Here is a 22,023-nt window from a genome sequence, read left to right as displayed (position 1 = left end):
ATGCCACACCCCTGGAGAGCACCTCCATGCCAGAGAGCAACTCACAGGGGGTGCTACCACCACTCACAGGGCAGTCAGCTGGCCTCCGCTTAGCTGCCGAGTTTCCTAGGTCCACGCGTGATGTGCTGCTCCAGTCCAGGTTTGCTTTTTTATAGTCCAGTCTTATAATAATGGAGGTAAACAAGACTAAACGTATCAGAAGTCAAAGAAAAAAACCTGGACATCATGCATGGACCTGGGAAACTTGGCTGGGCTGCCATGTGAATATGGTCAATATAACCTGTGGTTGGGTAGGAATGCAGGAAGAGAAACCTCTTCGTGCCGGTGGGAGCACTATTTCCAATACCGTGGGGTATTAATCCAAATTCATATTTAGTAATTCAAGATTATAACTAAAAGTTCATCCAATGATACGTAATTTTTATTCATAAGGTGCATTAATCATCATGCACAATCCAACGTAATATTTCCACCAGTAATTAACGTTCAGCAGAAACCCAATGCATTTCGGGTTATACATTGACCCTTCTTCAGGTGTCATATCACGTTTCTACAAGAAAACCTGTGACGTCAACCATGTCCCTTCAAAGACATTGTGTGCAATAAGCTGATACCATCAGATTTGGGACTTCTGACCCTGTAGATCCCATGTATGTTTGTTGAGTTTGTGGTTTTGTATATGTTACTGGGTGGAGGGAGGTACTGTTGCACCCGGCCCTATACACATCTATACGCAAAGCAAAGGGAAGTGAACAAAATGGTATCCAAGACGCTTGAGCCTCAGTCCCCACAGTAAACATGACTGTGTTTTTAATGTAAAGCACAAAAGGTGATGGGCAGAATGTGTGCAATTAGTCTAACCACTGGCCATCGCTCAGGGTAACATACCAACATATCGTTCTTTTGCTCACCACGCCACCTCAGTTTGGGCCCATCCATGTGCAAACCAGTCTTGCTCCTGCTCCTCATGGGCACAGTCCGGCCCGAACTGCAGAAACTGCTCCTTCCTGAACCGGAACACAAACAACCCAGGGCTGGTTTCGCCCCAGTTATGGTTTGCTTATGTTCCGGTACAAGGAGGACCTGGCTTGGCAATCAACCTCCCATCACCTTTTGTGTGTTTCATGTATTCCATAAGCAGTAGCGGCCCATAGCGGGAGTTCCGTGGGACGGTGAGCCGGGGGAGGGGCAGGGATGGGGGTAGTAACATCGCATTTTGCGATGTAGCACGCACAACGAAATTCGTTTTATTTATTTAATTGTTTACTTACCTCCGTTCATCCATATTCCGGTGTTTACTACCCCCCATCCCACCGCCCCCACGGAACTCCCTCCACCGGCCGCTCCTGTCCCTAAGTTGCATGGGTATGCCCAGAAGTGGGTTGCATGCTAACTGTGTCACTGGAACCAAGCTATACTCAGCTGATGAGCCCATAACTAGGGCAAGATAGGTCCTAGGCTGCTTGTGTTCTGTTTCAAGGAGGGCCAGGCTTGGCAGTTCGGGCTGGACTGCTCCCATGAGGAGCAGGGTTAAAGCTGATTTGCATATGGCTAGGTCCAATCTGAGGTGGCAGGGTCAAAGCTGATTTGCATATGGCTAGGTCCAAACTGAGGTGGCAGGGTCAAAGCTGATTTGCATATGGCTAGGTCCAATCTGAGGTGGCAGGGTCAAAGCTGATTTGCATATGGCTAGGTCCAAACTGAGGTGGCAGGGTCAAAGCTGATTGGCATATGGCTAGGTCCAATCTGAGGTGGCGTAGTGAGCAGAAGAACAATGGATTGGAATGATACCCTGAGCTATTGCCACTGGTTAGACATATTGCAAGCAGCCTCCCATCATCACCCATGGTGTGTTTCATGAGCCTAGGATGTGCCTTTTCTGGTTTTGTAGCCGACTACACCTTGCATTCTTTCTGAACCCTCCATTTCACAGTTAATACGAAAGAAGTTAAACTGTGCAGTTTTCTTGTGTCTGAAAGGCCAGGCCCGCACGTGGCGTGGAGCGTTGCCTGCTAGGCAGCCGAGGAGCGTGAAGGGCGAGGCGCTTGGGAGCAATAAAACAGGCTTGGCTGGAAGGATTCCAGGGAAACATTGGCCCTTTAAGTCAGCGAGCGCGGGGCAGGCCTGGGAGGGGCGGGAAGGTCCTCTCCACGTCCTGGAGTGCTTGTCACAAAGGTGATAACACCTTCCGAGCGCCGAGAAGACGGAAGCTGCGGTTCAGGTACAGAACGCAGAAAATCGACTTTATTCGCCCCGCGTGGGTCCTACCCCGTTCCTACCATGCCTCAATCTGTGTTGAATTTGGGCGGGTTTTCCTTTTGCAATTTACAAATTATTTAGTCCTGGAACAAAGCTTGGTGTTTTAACACGACTACTGAGTATTCTCCGTGCAGTGTGCGGCAGAACTCCGTTAACCTTTTCAGCTCCTGAGTCGAGAGAACTTTGCATTCTGGGACCTGTAGTTTCACGATTCCCAGAATACGATTGGGGTGGCAAATCGGAAAACACAAAACACTGACAGCTGGCTCCAGAGAGCCACGAGTACCTGAAACGGTCACGTGACTTCGGACGGTCACGTGTCAGTTGCAAAACACCCCAGCCACAAATAAGCGACTCATGCCGAGTCAGAAAGTAGTAGCCCTAGAAAAGGTCAGAGGGAAAAGGAAACCAGACGCGGAGAGCTTTCCCCACTGCCTGGTTTTCGGCACACTGCGGTGCACGTGCGAGCCTGCCTTCTTGTGGACAAAGCCCAGGCACCGATCCTCCACCGAGAATACTCGTAAGTGCTTCGAGGCGATCGAGTGGGCGCTACGTGTATATCCACTCACTCGTAAGATCCCATTCTGTTTCTTAGCGTACAGCGTGACGATTCTGCCAGACGGTAACCTATCAGTGGGGCACCCGCCAGGCACACATGTACATTAGAAGAGGAAAGTGGGACACTTAAAAAAACATTATCGGGAAACTGTATTTCCCCCACTGACATATTTAAGTAGAGGCAATATGAGGCAGGAGACAGCCACACCAATGAAAGCCATGGTTTTGCTTCAGAAATCGAGAGTCTCCCGCCTGAATCGGGTCTGTTGGCATGCATGATCAGGTTTTGCTGGTGGGATTTCTTTCTGTCCGTCTTTGGGGTCTTTTTTGGCCATTACCGTTAGTGGAAAATTCACCTTCTTTTGAGATCTCTGACCTGTTATCAAGTACCTTTTGTGCCCAGTATCCCTCAAGTGCCAGAAGTAGAATGTCTGCCACCACCTGTGACCTGGAAATGTGGCCCCAAAATGGGTTGTATATTTTTAATACCCACAGGACTAGTGTTGTTAAGAATATTGGGAATGTTTACCTGCACGTTAGAGTCACTGAATTTACCTTTCGGGGGACGATCACCACAAGTTCCCCCCTGGCGGATCTTTGTGCGGTCCCCAGACTTGCCTAGGATGACCAGATATTTAGAACAAAAAAAAATCAGGACAGCCATTGACACAAAAAGGGGACTAGATGTTGGCACTGGTCAGCGCAGCGTCAACATTTGGCCCTATTTCTATGTCTATGACTATATAAATATTTATATATATATATATATATATATACTCTTTCAGGCATAGAGTAACACATAAACTATGCAAAAAAAGAATCAGAGAACTCTGGGTAGTTCCCAAGTTTAGGTGGTGAGCAGCATGGGCGTAGGAAGTGTGGGGGACTCGGGGATATATCCCTCCAGACCTTGCTCTGGAACATGATAACAATTATAATCAGACATAGTCTAAGCACAAATCTTGCGCAGTACATTGTGTCAGATGTGTTGGTCTGTCCTAATATTTACACAAACATCTATTTGAACGTCACTATTCTGTTTGATTTGTTTTATATCGCTACCCAACCCAACCCAATCCAGGATGTCGGGGCTCCTTAAATCACACATACACATTATATATTGACAACTATATGTATGTAAATCAATTTACAGGATGTGTTACATATGATAGTGAGGGTTACAAGGTGTCGGTTTCACATGTCCTTTCCTTTATAATTCTCTTTGCTATATGAGAAGGATTACAATTTATGAATTGCAAGTAACTAAAGGATTTCTGTGATAAAAGCAGTAACCCACTTACCCATCTACATAAAAAAAATCCGTCATCTGTATATCATATGATATGCTTTGCGTGAGACATATTAACCCTCTCTGCTATATTGATTCGAAACTGGTACTAGACAAAAGACCTGTCTCTCCAGCAACAGCATTAACCTCCAGAGTTATCTTGCCATTATTATAATTTCCTGAGATGTACTGGGTACATAACGATCTATGCAGCAGGTGCCTTAACACCAATAAGATATTTTAAAATGCAGACTGTAACCAGTTAAGCAGAACAGATATATTGACACCTTTCTCCTTTTTGCCAATTCCTTTCTGGCAGAGTTTTAATAAATAAATGTATAAGTGGATACCTATATCTTGCACCGGTGCTGCATCACTTTTTTTGCACAACTCCAACGCAAACTCTAATTTGTTAAATATTGTAACACGCTCTAATTTACTCATGATAGACCTGCTTAACATATGCGAGGTCTTAATCAATCAATCACTGTATTTATAAAGCGCACTACATACCCGTGAGGGTCTCAAGGCGCTGGGGGGGGGGGGTGGGGGGGAGGGGTGCAGGCAGCGCCGCTACCGGTCGAAGAGCCAGGTCTTGAGGAGTTTTCTGAAGGTGAGCAGGTCTTGGGTCTGCCGCAGGTGGGTGGGGAGGGAGTTCCAGGTCTTGGCGGCGAGGAAGGAGAAGGATCTTCCGCCGGTGGTTGTGCGCTGGATGCAGGGGACGGCGGCAAGGGCGAGGCTGGCAGAGCAGAGCTGGCGGGGGGGGTGTAGAAGCTGAGTCTGCTGTTGAGGTAGGCTGGTGCGTTGTTGTGGAGTGCCTTGTGTGCGTGGGTGAGCAGCTTGAAAGTGATCCTCTTGTCGACGGGGAGCCAGTGTAGGTCCCTCAGGTGTGGAGTGATATGGCTGCGGCAGGGGACGTCGAGGATCAGTCGGGCGGAGGCGTTTAGGATACGTTGTAGGCATTGTAGGTGCTTGGCTGGGATACCTGCGTAGAGAGTGTTGCCGTAGTCCAGCCTACTGCTGACGAGGGCCTGTGTCACTGTCCGTCTTGTTTCGGTGGGGATCCACTTGTAGATCCTGTGAAGCATGCGGAGGGTGTTGTAGCAGGAGGAGGAGACGGCGTTGACCTGTTTTGACATGGAGAGGGAGGAGTCTAGGATGAATCCTACATGGTCGGTGGGTGTCGGTGGTGTTCCCAGTGTGGCCGACCACCAGGAGTCGTCCCAGGCGAGGGGGAGAATCCGAGGATGAGGACCTCCGTCTTGTCTGAGTTCAGCTTCAGTCGGCTGTTTCTCATCCATTCGGCGACGGCAGTCATGCCCTCGTGGAGGTTGGATTTGGCGGTGTGCGGGTCCTTGGTGAGTGAGAGGATGAGCTGGGTGTCGTCGGTGTAGGAGATGATGGTGAGGTCGTGCTGTCGGGTGACATTGGCGAGGGGGGCCATGTAGACGTTGAATGGCGTTGGGCTGAGGGAAGATCTGTGGGGTACGCCGCAGATGATGTTGGTGGCTTCGGATCGGAAGGGAGGGAGGCGGAAGCTCTGGGTTCTGTCGGAGAGGAAGGATGTGGTCCAGTCCAGGGCCCTCTCTTGAATTCTGGCTTCTTGGAGGCATGTCTTTAGGGTATGGTGGCAGACCGTGTTGTAGGCGGCTGACATGTCCAGGAGGATGAGGGCTGATGTTTCGCAATTGTCCAGCTGGGCCCTCATGTCGTCTGTGGCGGCGATGAGGGCTGTCTCAGTGCTGTGGTTTCTGCGGAATCCAGACTGGGACGGCTCCAGGATGTTGTCCTCGGGTTGTCTGGTCAGTTGGGTGTTGACGATTTTCTCCATGACCTTCGCCGGGAACGGGAGCAGGGAGATGGACCGGAAGTTCTTGAGCTCCCTGGGGTCCGCCTTGGGTTTCTTGAGAAGGGCGTTGATTTCGGCGTCTTTCCAGCTTTCCCAGAAAGTGGTAGTCTTGAAGGAGGTGTTGATCACTTTCCGAAGTTGGGGTGCGATGGTGGCGTCGGCATTGTTTAATATGTGGTGGGGTCAGGGGTCTGACGGTGATCCTGAGTGGATGGAGTTCATGCTCTTGCATGTTTCGTCGTCGTTGACGTAGGTCCAGGATGTCAGGCGTTTGATGCGGGTGAGGTTTGCGGGTGGGGTGGGGTCTGGTGATGCCGGGGGGGTCGTTGTGTTGAAGCTGTTGTGGATGTCTGTGATCTTGCGGTGGAAGAAGGTGGCCAGTGAGTCGCAGAGTTCTTGTGAGGGCGGGATGTCATTGGCATTGGCGCTGGGGTTGGAGAGTTCCTTCACGATGCTGAAGAGCTCTTTGCTGTTGTGTGCGTTGTTGTCTAGGCGGGCTTTGAAGGCAGCTCTCTTGGTGAGTCTGATGAGATGGTGGTGTTTTCAGGTGGCGTCCTTGTGGTCTGCGTGGCTCTCCGGTGTTCGTTCATGGAGCCATTTTTCCTCCGGTCTCCGGCAAGTGCGTTTGGAGACCTGGAGTTCTTCGGTGAACCAGGTGGTGCGGTTGTTGGTAGGCTTCTTGAGTGGGGCGAGGGTGTTGGCGCAGTCGTCGATCCATTGTCTGCAGTTGCAGGCGTCGTCGTCGGGGTCGGTGTGGTTGGTGGGAGCATTCAGGGCGAGGGTGGCGGCCAGCTGGTCCTCGGTGATTTTGCTCCAGTGCCTTCGGGGCGGTTGTTGGATGCTATTGTGCATGGTGGGCTTCTTGTAGGTGAAGTGGATGCAGCGGTGGTCAGTCCAGTGGAGTTCAATGGTGTGGTCGAAGGAGACGTGGTTGCTCGTGGAGAAGATGGGATCGAGCGTGTGGCCAGTGGCGTGGGTGGGTGCGGTGACGAGCTGTCTGAAGCCAAGTTTGGCGAGGTTGTCGATCAGGGTGGTGGAGTTGGCGTCGTTGTTGTTCTCGAGGTGGTAGTTCAGGTCCCCGAGGAGGATGTAGTCCGTGGAGGCGAGTCCGTGGGTGCTGACGAAGTCGGCGATGGTGTTGCTGAACTGTGGCAGGGGTACAGGGGGGGTCTGTAGATGAGGGTTCCTCTGAGGGTGGTGTTAGGGTCGGTGTGGATCCTGAAGTGCATGTGTTCGGCGGTGCTGAGGGTGTCGTCCGAGTGGGTGGAGACGTTGAGGGTGGATTTATGGACGATGGCGATTCCCCCACCGAGTCCGTTGGTGCAGTCTCTGGGGGCGATCTTGTAGCCGTCCGGGATGGCTATGGCAATGTCAGGTGCCGAGGGGCTGTTCCACCAGGTCTTGGTTAGGAAGGCGACGTCTGGGGCGGTGGTGTCGAGCAGGTCCCAGTGTTCGACGGCGTGCTTGCGTGCAGAGCGGGTGTTGAGGAGTGTGCAGCAGAGGTGGTTGGGTCCGGTCCTTAGTGGTTTGGTGGCTCTGTGGCAGGTGAAGCTGCATGTGCGGCAGGAGAAGGGTCCATGGGTGCGTTTCGGGGCGGCCTGGAGGCAGCTGTAGTCTCGGCCGGTGTTGAGTGCGTGGAGTGTGTTGGCGTTGTATCGGAGTCTGGCTACGTGGCGGTCGCGGGGTCGCGGGGTTCTGGTGCTGGGCATGGTCCAGACGTGGACAGGCGCAGACGGGCTTGCCTCAGGCATGCCAGCGGCGTGCCCGCTGCGCGGCCGCCATTTAAGGCTGGGAGGGAGGGAGGATCAGCTAGGAGGCGGGGCGGTGAATGGGACGCAAGGGAGCTGGGCAGCAGGGACGCAGTGGCGGGATTGGGCAGAGATACACAAGAGAAAAGGGGGAGGGGACGACGTGAGGGCAGAGACGGCAACAGAGCGAAAACGGAAAAAATAAAAAGGGCACCAAGTACAATTGACACAACCGGAACAGAGCACAAAGTAAGATTAAGCACAGTACAGAATAGTGACAACAGTTCACTCACTCCAGACAGCGGCGATCAGGGGCACAGCAGGCAAGAACTCACTCTCAGAGCGGCAGAGTCTTGAGCAAGGCCTCCATGCTTCAATCATTGTTTCAATTAAATGCTCAATATTGTGGCTTGAATAATCCTAGCCCGAGGCCTATTTGCTTGTTTTGAACATTTTATAGTTTTTGTGAGCCTCCCTTATAACAGAGTTTTTGTGCTTTAGTGCATTGCATGCATTACTCATTTGTGACTTTCCACCCACTTAATTCATGTGTAAGCTTCACACACATCAAACAGTAAGTTTCTGATGTTCATCACTTACACCTCATATCCGAGCTTTGCCACACACCTCATTCTGCATATCTCACTATACCTATCTTCTGTGAGCATCTCATACATGTCTCGCACAGCAGGCCTTTTTACATTGGTAAGCATCTCTCTTTCACAAAAACACTGTACATCCCATTTTTTTAGCATCCCACACAAGGCTAATTCTTATTGCAAATTCATCTCATAGGGCTTCTTATATCTTTGTGCACGATAATGCAGTTTGAGTGCACTCTTCACTCGCACATCCATCTTCAATAACGCTTCTCATTTATTAGACAACAAAAGTTTCTGTATTGTGCTGTATACTTTGCGATGCATTAAGGGTTTATTCACTCTCCAGTCACAGGAAAGCAGGCGATAAACTTCCAGTGTTTGAGAAACGAATCTTGCTCTCCTTCTTGTGCCCTGCTAAACCAGGGGCTTCCACATGGGATACAACTGTCTACAATACTCAAACAGACACACAAAATCCTATACCATACTATTAAACATTCCAGCCTTAGGCCAAACTGTTTGCCTGCTTACCTCCTCTTTGTGCAGATTTTCTTTTTTGGCCTTAGGACTCTGAGCACTTTACCATTGCTGACCAGTGCTAAAGTCATGTGCTTCTCCTCTAAACATGGTAACATTGGTGTATACACAACTGGCATGTTTAATTTACTTGTAAGTACCCCGTACAGTAATATACCATAGACCCAGGGCCTGTAAATTAAATACTATTAGTGGGTCTGCAGCACGGATTGTGCCACCCATACAAGTACCCCTTAAAACATGTCTCAGGCCTGCTACTGCAGAGCCTGTGGGTGCAGTTTTACTGCCATGTCAACTTGGTATTAAAAACTCCTTGCCACCCCATAAACTTTTCTTTTATTGCACATAAGTCACCCCTAAGGTAGGTCCTAGGTAGCCCATAGGGCAGGACGCTATGTTGCTAAAAGGTAGGCTATGTACTTTTTAAGTTTTGCATGTCCTTGTAGTGAAAAACACCTACATTCATTTTTCACTTCTGTGAGGCCTACTCCTCTCATAGATTACAATTGGGAATTCTTCAATATACTCTTTTGAGCTGTAATTCCTTTTTAGAAAGGAGTATCTGTACCATGTTTTGCATCTTTGGAATGGCAACGATAAATCTCTTTACTGGTAAGGTTTGATTTCATATTACGATTTTAGATATGCCACTTTTACAAAGTGGACATTTCTCTGCTCTTACAGCTCTGTGTGCTTGTAGCCTGTCTCCAATACACTCCAATATTAAGCCAATTGCATTTGAGGTTTAGGAATGTCGCAAAGAGCATTCAGTTTATTTTTCCTTTTTCGTCCCACCTTTGTTTGCTTGGTGCATGACAATGTAGGATTCAAAAACATGTTTTTTTTCACATTTGGTCTAATTACTTTCTGAATGTAAATAACAATTAAAGCATACTTGCAAACTGTGACTATATGCCTGCCTTTATCAATGGTTAACCACAAAACTATGCGTTTGTATTCGTTTAGCGGAGTGTACAGTTCTCAAACCGTAGTCGATTTGTATCGGGTCACTGGAAAGTCCAAAAGGTTGTCCTTGTCCCCCCTAGACACATAGTGTCTCTTACGCCCTTGGAGAGCAGCTCCTGTATAGAGCACCCTGCAACAACAGTGATACTACAGATCTGCTCACCTCAAATGTCTGCTTTTCTATCAAAATCTTTAAGAAAAGGATTAGCACAGTGCCGTCCAGGCTGAGATAGAAAGGGACAAAGTCTTTTGTCATTTCTACAGCAAAGTATTTAAGCATAGGTTTAGCACAGAGCCATCCGTGCCACAATGTAAAATGAAAAAACCCCTTTTACCACTCCAGGCACATGATTAAAGCTTTGAATTGGTAAAATGCCAACCTGAAATGATTAAAAGCAACACTTGACAGTGTTTTGCTATCATTATAGCTCTTCAGAGAGGTTTAGCTTTGTCCAGACACAAGGGAGCACCCAGTATAAGTCAAAATAATACCCTTTCAGGCATAGAGTGACTCCTAAATTACACAAAAAAGAAGCAGAGAACTCTGGATAGTTCCCAGGTGTAGGCGGAAAGCAGCTCCAGTATGGAGCATTCTCCACACCAGAGACCCTCTGAATCTGCTCACCTCAAATATCTGCATTTCTATCAAAGTCTTTAAGCATAGGATTGGCGTAGTGGCATCCACGTCGAGATAGAAAGGGACAACGTCTTTTGCCATTTCTACTGCAAAGTTTTAAAGCATAGGATTAGCACAGTGCCATCCACGTCGAGATAGAAAGGGACACAAAGTCTTTTGCCATTTCTACAGCAAAGATTTTAAGCATAGAATTAGCACAGTGCCATCCACGTCGAGATAGAAAGGGACACAAAGTCTTTTGCCATTTCTACAGCAAAGATTTTAAGCATAGGATTATCACAGTGCCATCCACGTCGAGATAGAAAGGGACAAAGCCTTTTGCCATTTCTGCAGTAAAGTTTTTAAGCACAGGATTAGCACACCTTGACACAATCATTATTGTCTCTTTCATTGGATTGTGTTTACGGTGTTGCTTTACGCATTTGCTTGGAAGATTATATACTTCAAACCCAAGCGTCTGTAAATGCCTGACCCTTTTTCTCCCTTTAGGTTGTGTGTGTCCCCACTTGAATATTTACGGTTTGTTTAATTTTAATATGTATTAAAGATTATTTGCCCAGATGGGCAGACCCATATAGATCACAACGGTGTCCCCCCCTAGGGGAGACGTCCCCTCAGTGCACATCAATGTCTCCAAACGAGTGGAGTAATTCCATTCAAAACGTTTTCACGTGTATGGATTTCATCAATTGAATTCCTTGTTTTTTCTTAAATTCCTCTTTCGTAGTTTGTTGTAAGCAAACTTGTTTGATTCCACAGAGCAAAAAATGATTTACTGAATAACAAAATTGTTTGGGTCCTAATTGGTCAGTCCCAATACATTTCAGGCTCCAGGGGCCCTTCATCAGGGGAATATTCAGTATCTGTGTGAGTGAAGCTCAAAAGGACTGGGTTACCAACAATGTATAAATATAGTCTATATTGTGTGTGGGTCGTTTTGCAGAAAACCTGTTTCACTCGTGTGATGACAGACATGCAAGTATATGCACATGAATAAAACGAGCAAGAAATTACTCAACCCAACTCAACAAAAAAGTGAAGTTAAAACGGAAAGTAAAATGGAAATGCCTCCGTTTCATGCAGAGGGAGGTAAGAGTAGGAGTGGCGTTATCGTGGTGGTGACGGAGCATAGAGTCTCTTGACGCATGATGATGGTTGTGCGTTCAAGCCGTAACATGCCCTTCAATTAATAAACTGTGTTGCCATAATATAGGGCAAGCAGGTCCACTAAATATGAAAGTTTTTCACTGTGCTGTATGTTTACAGTAAACCGTGATCCAAGCAGTTTATCTCCCCATGCTGTGTCTGTGACAGAGCTCTGGGACAAATGAAAGAAGTGAAGTGAAAGAAGTGCAAAAACAATCATTAAACCGGTTGAGACATACGGCGTATGCCTTCAGTGACTAAGGGGCTCATTACGATGGCGGAACGATCGGCACCACCGGGCCAGCGGTGGCGATCGTTCCGCCATCACATTGGGATTTACCCTCCACCATAATAGGATGGCGGTGAGTATCGCAGCGGATACAAAGTCCGTCCGCCGCTTTTTCGCCGGTGGCAACCGCACCAATTGCCTGGCGGGCGGAGCAGGGCCACTAATATGGTGGCAGGGCCTAGTAGGCACCGTCTGCCATATTAGTATGTGTCCTGGTAGTGGCCTTTCCATGGTGGCGATGCTGCCATGTATAGGCTGGCAGAGATTGGGTTTGGGGGCCCATTGTGGGCCCCCTCTGTGTGGGGGGAGGGTGTAGGTGCACTGGGGTGGTACCCCCTACATTTCAATGCACAATGTGGCAAGCACCGCGTGGTGCCTGCCATGTTGTGCATGGAAATGCACATCATTTTACTATTGCGAACGGTACTGCAGCCAGCAGCACCGTCCGCTATGTTAAAAGGCCAGGATGCTCCTGCCATACTGGTGTGCGCATCCTAATTGGGCTGGTGGGACCGCCACACGTCTGGCGGGCGGTACCAGCACCGCTATGATGGCGGCAGACTGATGCCCGCCATCTTAATGAGCTCCTAATTACCCATGCTGAAGGCGAGCAATGGAACATCAAGCTAAGATAGTAACCTGCTGCAATCCGCGTATCATGACCTAGAGGGTCTGAAATGGAACATTCAAGAAACATATATACATATAGAATAAAACAAATATACACAGAATTGAGCAAACGCTCACCTCGTGGTTAAACACCAAAGATAACCGAAGTTACCATAGTCGGAATCAACTGGCTGTAGGACGCCAGTGTTTAAAACGTCTCAGTCAAGACGCAGCGTGAAAAATAGAAAGTGAAAGTGGACTTTGTCAGGTGACTGGAGATTCGCATAGGGCGACCTCGGCTATAGACTATATCTTTACATTGTTGGTAACCCAGCCCCTTTGGCCTCCACTCAAACAGATACTGAAATTCCCCTGATGAAGGGCCCCTAGAGCCCGAAATGCATTGGGACTGATTAATTGGGACCCAAACAATATTGTTATTCAGAAAATAATTGTTTCCTCTGTTGAATCAAAGCAGGTTTGCTTACAAAAAACTAAGAAAAAGGAATATATGAAAAAACAATAAATTCAATTGATGAAATCCATATGCGGTAAAGCATTTTGAATGGAATTACTCCACTCGTTTGGAGATATTGCTGTGCACTGAGGGGACGCCCCCCCTGGGGAGACGCCGTCGTGTTTTATAGAGACTCTTTTGCACCAGTGAGCGATACCCGATCTGCATGCAGAACTTTGTGAATTTGATTAACTTCCCTGTTTAAACACAGGAGTGCTTGCACCACCATTTACAGACCCATATAGATCTCATTGGATTTCTATATTAACTTCTATTTCCATACGTGTTGTGAGGGACCATTGTTTATTTAAAAAAAAAATCATATATGTGTAAGGGACGTTTTAGATTACCATAGCTCCTTTACTTTCGGTATCTTGTATGAAAGCACTTTAAAATATGAGAGTTCAGAATGCTAGTAGTACAAAAACCTATTGTATCTGATTTAATAGACAATACTGTTGCTCTATAATAATTTGGGCCTTTATCATATTTTATGTGATGTTTGTTGGATAATTTACATAGTAAAATGTTCAGGGTTCGGCTTGTGCACATGTTCTAAGATCAGTCATCCCCTTGACTCGGCTCTCCCTGCTAATTTGTTGGCTCGCCCATCTCCATGCCATCCTCTAAATCAAGCTCCTTGTCTTCAGTTCCAGACTTTCAATTAACAAATCAGTGCATTCTGGGAGTTGTGGGCTCTGTTTGCTTCAGTTGGGTTTGGTTCGGGATTCCTGGCAGTAATGATTTGTGAAGTAGACAGGACCAGAAACAAGGTGTCCCACGGATGCTTCCCCACCCGCGGTCTAACCCGCTTTCTGACCCCTCACACAACTACCACAAGCAAGTATAGTGCTTTCAGCCAGCACAGACTCTTATTGGAAGGTACACATGACACCATACAGGTGCTGGTTCTGCTCCTAAGGCGGGGGAATTGAATCAGGATGTCACTTTTGGGGGATGACTAGAGGCCACCCGGACCCTGCCTGGACACATACAACGTGCACTCAATAAGCAGGGCTCTGACTCACTCTGGCCTTGCACTTGATCAGGGGCTGCAGTAGTGACACTGGGAGAACACCAAGGGGTTCCTCTGTTATGTTTTAAGCTGGTATCAACCAGGTTGCCCATACCTGGTCCCAGAGGCTTTCTGGACTGGATCGCACCCTGGGCTCAGTGGAAAGTGAAGGACCTTCTCATGCGAGGGCACTGCGGGGCATGCTGGTCTCTAGTGGGCGGGTGGCCTTCCATAGCCACCTTCAGATTAACTGAAGAGGGCTGGGTTGCCAAGACTCCTAACTCATTGTGCTATTTCCATTTGCTACCTGGAAGACTACCAGCACAGGTGCAAACACCCACCCAGGACTTGGGTGACCCACCAGGCCTGCTAACTTGCTGCTCTATGTCTGCATTCCAAGGAGGCACCAATGGCTCTAAGGACACTCCATCTCTCAGAGCGGTTTGAGGGAATGAAGAACCTCTGAGCGACACCAACCCGTTGCTGAGTCAGTGCCTATAGCCCGTCAGTCCAACTATTGCGCTACTCTCCTGTGCCCCGGGTTCATCTAAGGAATCTGAGGCACCAGCTAACAAGGAGGTTTACACCTGGTCCAGTCTCTCAGCGGCCTCACTACTTGGCCCATTGTGCATTTACTCTTTGTAGAGTAGGCGTTCTCCTACCCCACTCCTTAAGCCTGGAATGACCTACCCCTGCATATCAGAGCCTCCTCCTCAATTCTTGGGTTTTGCAAGAAATGGAAGTTGTGGCTCTTCACCTAGTCTCGTCCCTTGCTCATCCACTCACCCCCTGCCTGTCAGCTCCAGGATACTCTCCTAGTGCTGGTCGTGGACTCTACAAATACCCTTAATATAACAAACAACGGCAGCGAATGTCTGATGCTATCCCGCTGTATTTCTCCCCGCAGGGAATCACAATGCGGATGTTACAACAACCGCGTTCTGATTCCGCATACCATTACTCCGCAAGTCGGAACAACGACTTGCGGGGGGGAGGGGCGCTGGATGTTGGAATAGTATAATTTACTATTCCAACTCCAGTCTGTGCGGACACTAGGGAAGGTGTTGGGTTTTAAATCCAACACCTCCCCCCCCCCTCCCCCCGCAAGCATAAACTCTGTTTTAGTGCTGTTACATTTAAGATGATTCAGTTTCATCCAATCCATCACTGCTGTTAAACAGTGGTGAAACTTTACTTCCGCCACTGTAGAGTTTTTATCGAGGGTGAGGGTTAGTTGAGTGTCATCTGCATAAGCAATGAATTCAACATTGTAAGTATCCATCAGAAAAAGAAATGGTGCCATGTAAAGCTTGAAAAGGGTTGGTTTGGCTCGGGGACGAACCCTGAGGAACCCCTGATGACCACCATTTTTCTCCCGATTTGTAACTTCCCAATGTTACAATCTGATGCCAGTTTTCTAAAAAAAAAAAAGTGTTCCAGGCCAGTGCTTTATTCGTGATTCCACTGTGCGCAAGCCTATTTCTCAAGATGTCATGAGAGACCGTGTCAAACACCGCTGATAAGTCCAACAGAACCAGTACCGTACCCTTACCCTGATCCAGGGCAATCTTTAAGGTCTCGGTGGTATGGAGTAGTACGGATTCTGATGAATGGCCAGATCTGAAACCTGATTGCTTAGGGTGTAAGATGTTAGATTCTTGCATGAATTCATTGAGTTGGGTTTTAACTAGTTTCTCTGCAATTTTACTCAGACATGGCAACAATGAGATGGGCCTTGGGTGTAGTTTCATCTGAAGTACCTTGTGCGCACAGTATCCCTTGAGTGCCAGATGCTGACCCAGTTGGATCTGGGGCTGCTGGTTGCTCCTCAAGCTCAGTGGCAGTCTTAGAGGGGGCTCCAGAGAGAGTATCTCAAGAAAGGGTCAAAGTTACGTCCTCCCTCCTAATCCATCATCACCACAGATTACAAATACTGGAACAGTGATGTCCCCAGCAAGCCTCAGTGGAGCGTACCCGTGCTGTGGACAGCTGTGAGATCTACAGTGGTGACCCAGACTCCGTCGCTATGAGCTCGGTCTAGAGTGGCACATAATGTGCACCGATCTTTTTCTCATAATGACTACTATCATCTCACTGGACAGGAAAAACGTACAATACTAGGACTTTTTACTTTGATTGGAAGAGTAGCCTGGCGGCATCTCCTGGTTAAGCTGGTATCCCAGTTCCTTTCATACGGGTCTTTTATACCATCTATATTGGACCCACAATCCCACAGCTAGGAGGATATATTTTGGGGGACTGGCCCGTTGCAATGACAACAATGTGAATGAGGTTTGGTGGAGTGGGCTCTCCAGTAGAATTGTGTTAGAAAAGCTATTTTATTGTTGTGAGATTTACATTATATTGAACTGTTAATCTAAGGATCCTTGGGTAGAACATGAATATGTTTTACCCAAGAAACACTTGGAAAGCCAAGTACAATACCGTTCATTTTGTAGCACGTTTGGCTCGTAACTTTGGTCTAAGACAATAGAATTTCACAGGTAGGTGACAGGGGCCCCTTTAGTAATTTCTCATATGTTTACTGCATCTATTAAAAAAACCTTCAGTCAGTAAAGCTGGAAAGCAGTGAACCCAGGTTTAAATAGGAATAATGGAAGTGTCGTTCAAGTAGTGTTTGGGGGAAATTAGCAGCACACGAAGCATTTTGGGACAGAAACATTGTTCAAAATAGGTCAGAATTTAAATACAGCTTTGCAATGAATTTGAGCACTTTTTTCCACACTGCGGGCCTGCCCGAAGTATTAAGAGTTGGGCAGTCGGACCGCCACAGGACCGCTGCATCTGCGGGGATCCAGGATACTGAGGTGGTCGCGCAGCGGTCAGGGAGCTGCAATGTGCTGGCGCTTCTGTTGCACCTGTAGTGTCCCGGTGTAGGCCTGAACAAGAGACACACTGGGACACGTGCAGTTGTGGTGGTGGCTAGTTTCTCACTGACCACGCCCAGGGCTCTGGGCTATTTATTCAGAAGGGGAGCGCAACGGCGCTCACGTTAGGGCAAACCAAAGACCCTGCACGTCCCAGGGGGGGGATGCACAGGAACAAATGGGAGGGGGCGTGTGCTGCAGTGGTACGCCCCGCTGCAGCAACACTACATTCCTCCTTTACCTAGGGGAGAAACAGGACCATACAAAACAGTTAGGAGCCACAGTCTATTGTTCATATACTCTCTGGTCGGCGACCATGGTGAGGCATGAGAGAACCAACGTCCATGTGAAAGTTCACCAATTGTATCTGGTATAGTCTCTGGTCAACCTGCAAACATGGGATAACATTTTTTTTAACTTCAAAACAAAACATTCTTACTTCAGTTCTCGGCGGGGTCAGCCATCTCGATTTCTTCAACGCCAGCATTGTGCTACAAAGTCACGGTACCTCTGAGACGGCTTCGGGCATGGACGTAGGCTGTACCTTGTCTGACTTCGACTCTCGCCGGTGGCTGCAGGTGACCCATCCGAGTCTCTAGTCTCTTGACCAGTGGGGTCTTCTGCGGGTCTCTGAGCGACTTGCATGCCGGGATTATTGTTCTCTGCTTGGCTGGCTGCGGCACTGACATCCGCCGAACTTGGGAGCTGATGAGGAGTGGTCGGGTGCCACTCATCTTGGTCATAGTCTATGTTCTCTTCAGGCACCTGCTTGAAAAACGATACATTCCTGGTGACAGACTCGCCAGCTCTGGTGGCTGTGATCATGGTTCCGTTTACCTCTGTCACTGTCCACGGATCCAGCTCAAAAGGCATTCGGAATTTCCCTCCGGGGTGGCGGTCCTTTACCAGAACCCTGCTCCCGACTTGAACCGGCCTATCCATTGCTCGTCTTCGTCGGGACGCTTCCTGATTTGTTTTGGTGCGCTGTTCCATGGACCGGTTCTGTGGGGGTGTGGCCTGTTCCCATGCCGGGTGGTGCGGGATGGTATCTGCCACGACTCTATTGAAGGAAAGTCGGCTTGGGGAGACTCCTGTAGTACAGTGGGGGGTCAAACGGTATTCTCTGAGGAACTGGTAGATGGCTAGCTCCAGACATTGGCCGTCCACAACCGCAATTTGTATAGTTTTGTTCAAAGTCCTCATTAGGCGCTCGACCTCTCCATTGGCCTGGGGCCACCGGGGGGTGATCCGTCTGTGCTTGATACCATGGCTTTGGAGGTATTCCGTGAATTCATTGCCGTTAAAGGGGGGTCCGTTGTCGGTGCGGACCTCGCTCACGAGCCCATGGGTGGCCAGTATCTTCTCAAATTTAGGTATGACTTCCCACGTAGCCGTCGACGACACAATCTCCACTTCTGGGTAGCGGGAGAAGTCATCTACCACTACAAGCATGTACTTGCCTCCCGGGAGGCTGCCGAAGTCCGCGCTCACTCGCACCCACGGGGATGTGGGGCCATCTTCGGTCACGATGGGCGCCGGAGGGTTTGGGAGGCTCGTCGCTAGACACACTGGGCACCGATGGATCACTTCCTCAACTGCTTTATCTAACCCCGGAAACCACACTTTGCTCCGGAGCCTGTTCTTGGACTTGACAATTCCTTGGTGTGATCCGTGTGCAAGGACCGCGGCTTGCTGGGTCAACCTGCTGGGAAGTACTAGGCGAGGGCCTCGCAGGAGGCACCCTTCTGTAGATACGGACAGTTCGTGCCGGACTTGAAAGAACGCCTTCAGGATGGTTTGGGCCTCAGGCGTGCGGAACGAAGCTGGGCTCTGGAGTGTTTTCCAGTCACCGCTCTCTATGGCCTGGATCGCGATCTGGAGGCAATCGTCTTCCTTGGTGGCGCGCGACACCTCGTCCAGGGACATGGGGCGAGGTCTTGACCGCTCGATGATCAGTCGGACATACTCCTCGGTGTCGGCTGCTTCGGCTGCTTCGGCATCCGAGACGGGTCGGGCGTGCCTCGACAGATAGTCCGCCGGGTTGCGCGAGCCAGGCTGGTACTCCACTGTGAACTGGAACTCCTGCAGCTGCAGCACCCACTTCTCGATCCGTGGGGGAGGGCGAGAGGAGGAGCCTTGGAATAGTGGTATCAGGGGCTTGTGATCAGTGACCACTGAGAACGGGTGTCCATAGAGGTAGATATGAAAGTGGCGGCACCCCCACAGAATTGCAATGGCCTCCCGCTCGATCTGGGAGTAGCGTTGTTCAGTGGGTGTGAGGGTGCGGCTGGCGTAAGCAACGGGGGCCCACTCTCCGCCTCGCTGACGCTGTGATAGGACGGCACCCAGGCCAGTGGGGCTGGCGTCTACAAGCAGCTGTGATTCGTTTTGAGGGTTGAAATACACTAGCGTGGTGTCGGCTGAGAGAGCCGCTTTCGTGTTCTCAAACGACTCCTGTTGTTCCGGACCCCAGAGCCACGCGGCATTTGATTTTGTGAGATTCCTTAGTGGCCCCGTGAGATCGGACAGGTCCTGGATGAAACGCCCGCAGTAGGTCACCATGCCCAAGAAACTGCGGACTGCGGTCACCGAGGTGGGGGCGGGTGCGTCGTGGATGTCTCGGACCTTTTCTGGGTCTGGGCCTACCCCTTGGTCGGAGAACTTGTACCCGAAGAAGCTTATGTCTCTTCGCAGGAACTCGCACTTGTCTTTGTGAAGAGTCAACCCTCTCTCCTTGAGGCGATCGAACACTGCGTGGACGCGCCGGATGTGTTCCTCCAGCGTCGGGGCATGCACTAGGATGTCGTCACTCACGTTGAGTACCCCGACGAGACCTTGGAGGACGTTGTGTATAATGTTCTGAAACACTTCGGCGGCGCTTGAGATGCCGAAGTTGAGCCTCGTGTACCTCCACAGGCCAGCATGTGTCGAGAATGTGGTGATGGGGCGTGAGTCTGGGTGGAGCGGAATCTGGTGGTACCCGGATCTTAGGTCCATTTTGGAGAACCACTTGGACCCTGCGAGTTCTCCGATGATGTCGTCAATGGTGGGCGTTAGGTGGCGTTCCCTCTTAATGGCCAGGTTGGGGATACGCATGTCCACACATATCCGTACCGCGTCGGGCTGCTTAGGTTTTTTCGCCACTACGATGGGGGACACCCACGGGGTGGGCCCGGTCACACGTTCGATGATTCCTGCTTGTTCCAGCATTCTCAACTCTGCTTCTACCTTGGGGCGGAGGTGGAACGCTATCCGCCGGTGTCGCAGAGCTACTGGGGCTACCGACTGGTCAATGTGGAGCTGGACAGGGGGTCCACGGAGGCATCCGATGCCCTCAAACAGTGAGGAGTGTTCAGTGACTAGATTGTCCAGGCTTTGAGCTTGTACGGTCAGGGCGAAATGTATAAGTCCAAGTTCACGGGCCGTCTTGCAACCGAGGAGGAACCCTGATCCCTCTTGGGACACATAGACTTTTGTTTGCAGCTGCCGGGTGTCATGTGAAATGGTGGTTCTGAATACTCCGCACAGGCGTAGGGGCCGCCGAGTTCCGTAGGCAAACACTTGCACTCTGGTGGGGTGGAGTGCGGGAGCGTCCGTTAGGTCCTGGTATACACTGGCAGCCATGAGGTTTATCGTCGCCCCGGTGTCGATGAGAGCTCGGATGGCCTGGTCGTGGACTTGGACAGTGCACATCGGCTCGGACGAGGAAGCAGCCGTCAGGGAGTTGAGCATGCGCACCACGTGGACAGATGCGGCGTCCTCGTCGTCGTCGTCCATGTCACTGCCGGGTGATGTATCCGGGAGTGGCGCCACCTGCCGCGCTCTCCTGGGTGGGCCGCTGGGCTTCTTCCGTTGGGACGACAGACAGACACTGGCAAAGTGGTTGGCTTTGCCGCATGCACTGCAGATTTTCCCTTGAGCTGGGCAGGCTCCTTTGTGCGGAGTGGTACCCCCACACCACATGCAGGTTCGATCCCGGGTAGACTGGGAGTGCTGGGGCTGGGGGGTCCTCTGCGGCCTGGACCGGCTATCTGGACGTTGCGTCCGGACAGCGCACACTGGCTCTTGCTTGATCTTGACGGCTGGGCCCGGCTCCATGTGGGCCGCCCGGGCTTTGGAGAGTTCCTTGGACCGTCCTAAGGCGAGTATTTCTCGCATGGGCATGGCGTCCGTTTCGAGGACTCTCTCTCTCAGTTTCAGAGATGCGCACCCCTGAATGAACTGTGCGCGAATTTCGTCTTCTGCGTCTGGGAGTGTACACGTGCTCGCCAATTTCTTAAGGCGCGCGTAGAACACATCAACTGACTCCTCAGGGAGTTGGCGCGCCTGTCGGAGCAGGAAACGTTCGTAGTCCGCGCTGGTGAAAGGTTCGAAATACTTGGTGATGGCATCTCGCAGGGTGGCGTATGTGAGGGGCGGATCGTCTTCAGTGACTTCCTTGGAGATGTCGTGGATTTCCTCCCCACCCAGGTGTAGGAGCATCGCCCTGCGTCGTTCCGCTGCGACCTCCGCCGCAATAAAGTAGGTCTCCAGACGTTCTATCCACTTCTTCCACCGAGAAGCCTGGGAGGGCGGCGTGCCGGTGACAGAAAAAGGCTCCAGGGGGGGCACAGTGGCCATGCTGGCAGCTGGAAGGAGGAAAGGGATACACCCCTAGCACTTTGTAGGCAGAAACAGGTCCCTCGGGGTCGCCCAGGCCCAACAGGAAGAAAGAGGCACTTCCGGCGAACACACAGGCCCCACTCCGCCAGATGCGTGAGGAATGGCACCCTCCCGTTCCCGCCGGCACGCGAGAAGCGTGAGAGATGGCAGCCGTCGGAACTGCGCATGCGCGGGAGTTCCGGGAGGACGGGCAGGCTGGCGGCCGGCAGGGAGCGGGCCGCAGGCTTCCGGGCGGTAGGACAGAGCTGGAGGCAGGGCACAGGGGCAGCCGTGAGGTGCGGCAGGCAGCAGCCCGTACCTGGAGGAGGCCACGTGGGCGGGTTGGACAGCGGCACAGGCAGCCGGAAGGCCAGACGTCGCGCCGGAGGCAGGCGGAGCACTCGGGAACCCCGCTGGGGCACAGGCGGGCCAGGTGAGGGCGGGAGACGCGGGCCAAGCTGCTGGGCGGCCTCG

At 50.5% G+C, this 22,023-nt stretch overlaps 1 protein-coding gene across 2 annotated transcripts in view; it reads left to right on the top strand.

The window, feature by feature from the left end:
* The first annotated feature begins 2,124 nt into the window (after positions 1-2,124).
* The window catches only part of LOC144782429 (solute carrier family 26 member 6-like), a 235,226-nt gene continuing 215,327 nt past the window's right edge, over positions 2,125-22,023 (top strand). The window contains exon 1 of one of the 2 annotated variants that reach the window (XM_078661782.1): positions 2,125-2,221. The gene's annotated coding sequence lies outside the window, so the exon portion shown is untranslated. Of the gene's footprint in view, positions 2,222-2,580; positions 2,780-22,023 lie in introns of those variants that run through there. The other variant, XM_078661781.1, reaches the window with a different exon arrangement.

Source organism: Lissotriton helveticus, chromosome 9, assembly GCF_964261635.1.
Source record: "Lissotriton helveticus chromosome 9, aLisHel1.1, whole genome shotgun sequence".
NCBI classification, from domain to species: Eukaryota; Metazoa; Chordata; class Amphibia; order Caudata; family Salamandridae; genus Lissotriton; species Lissotriton helveticus.
Note: the sequence above shows the minus strand (reverse complement) of the source record. Positions and strands in the feature narration are given on the sequence as shown.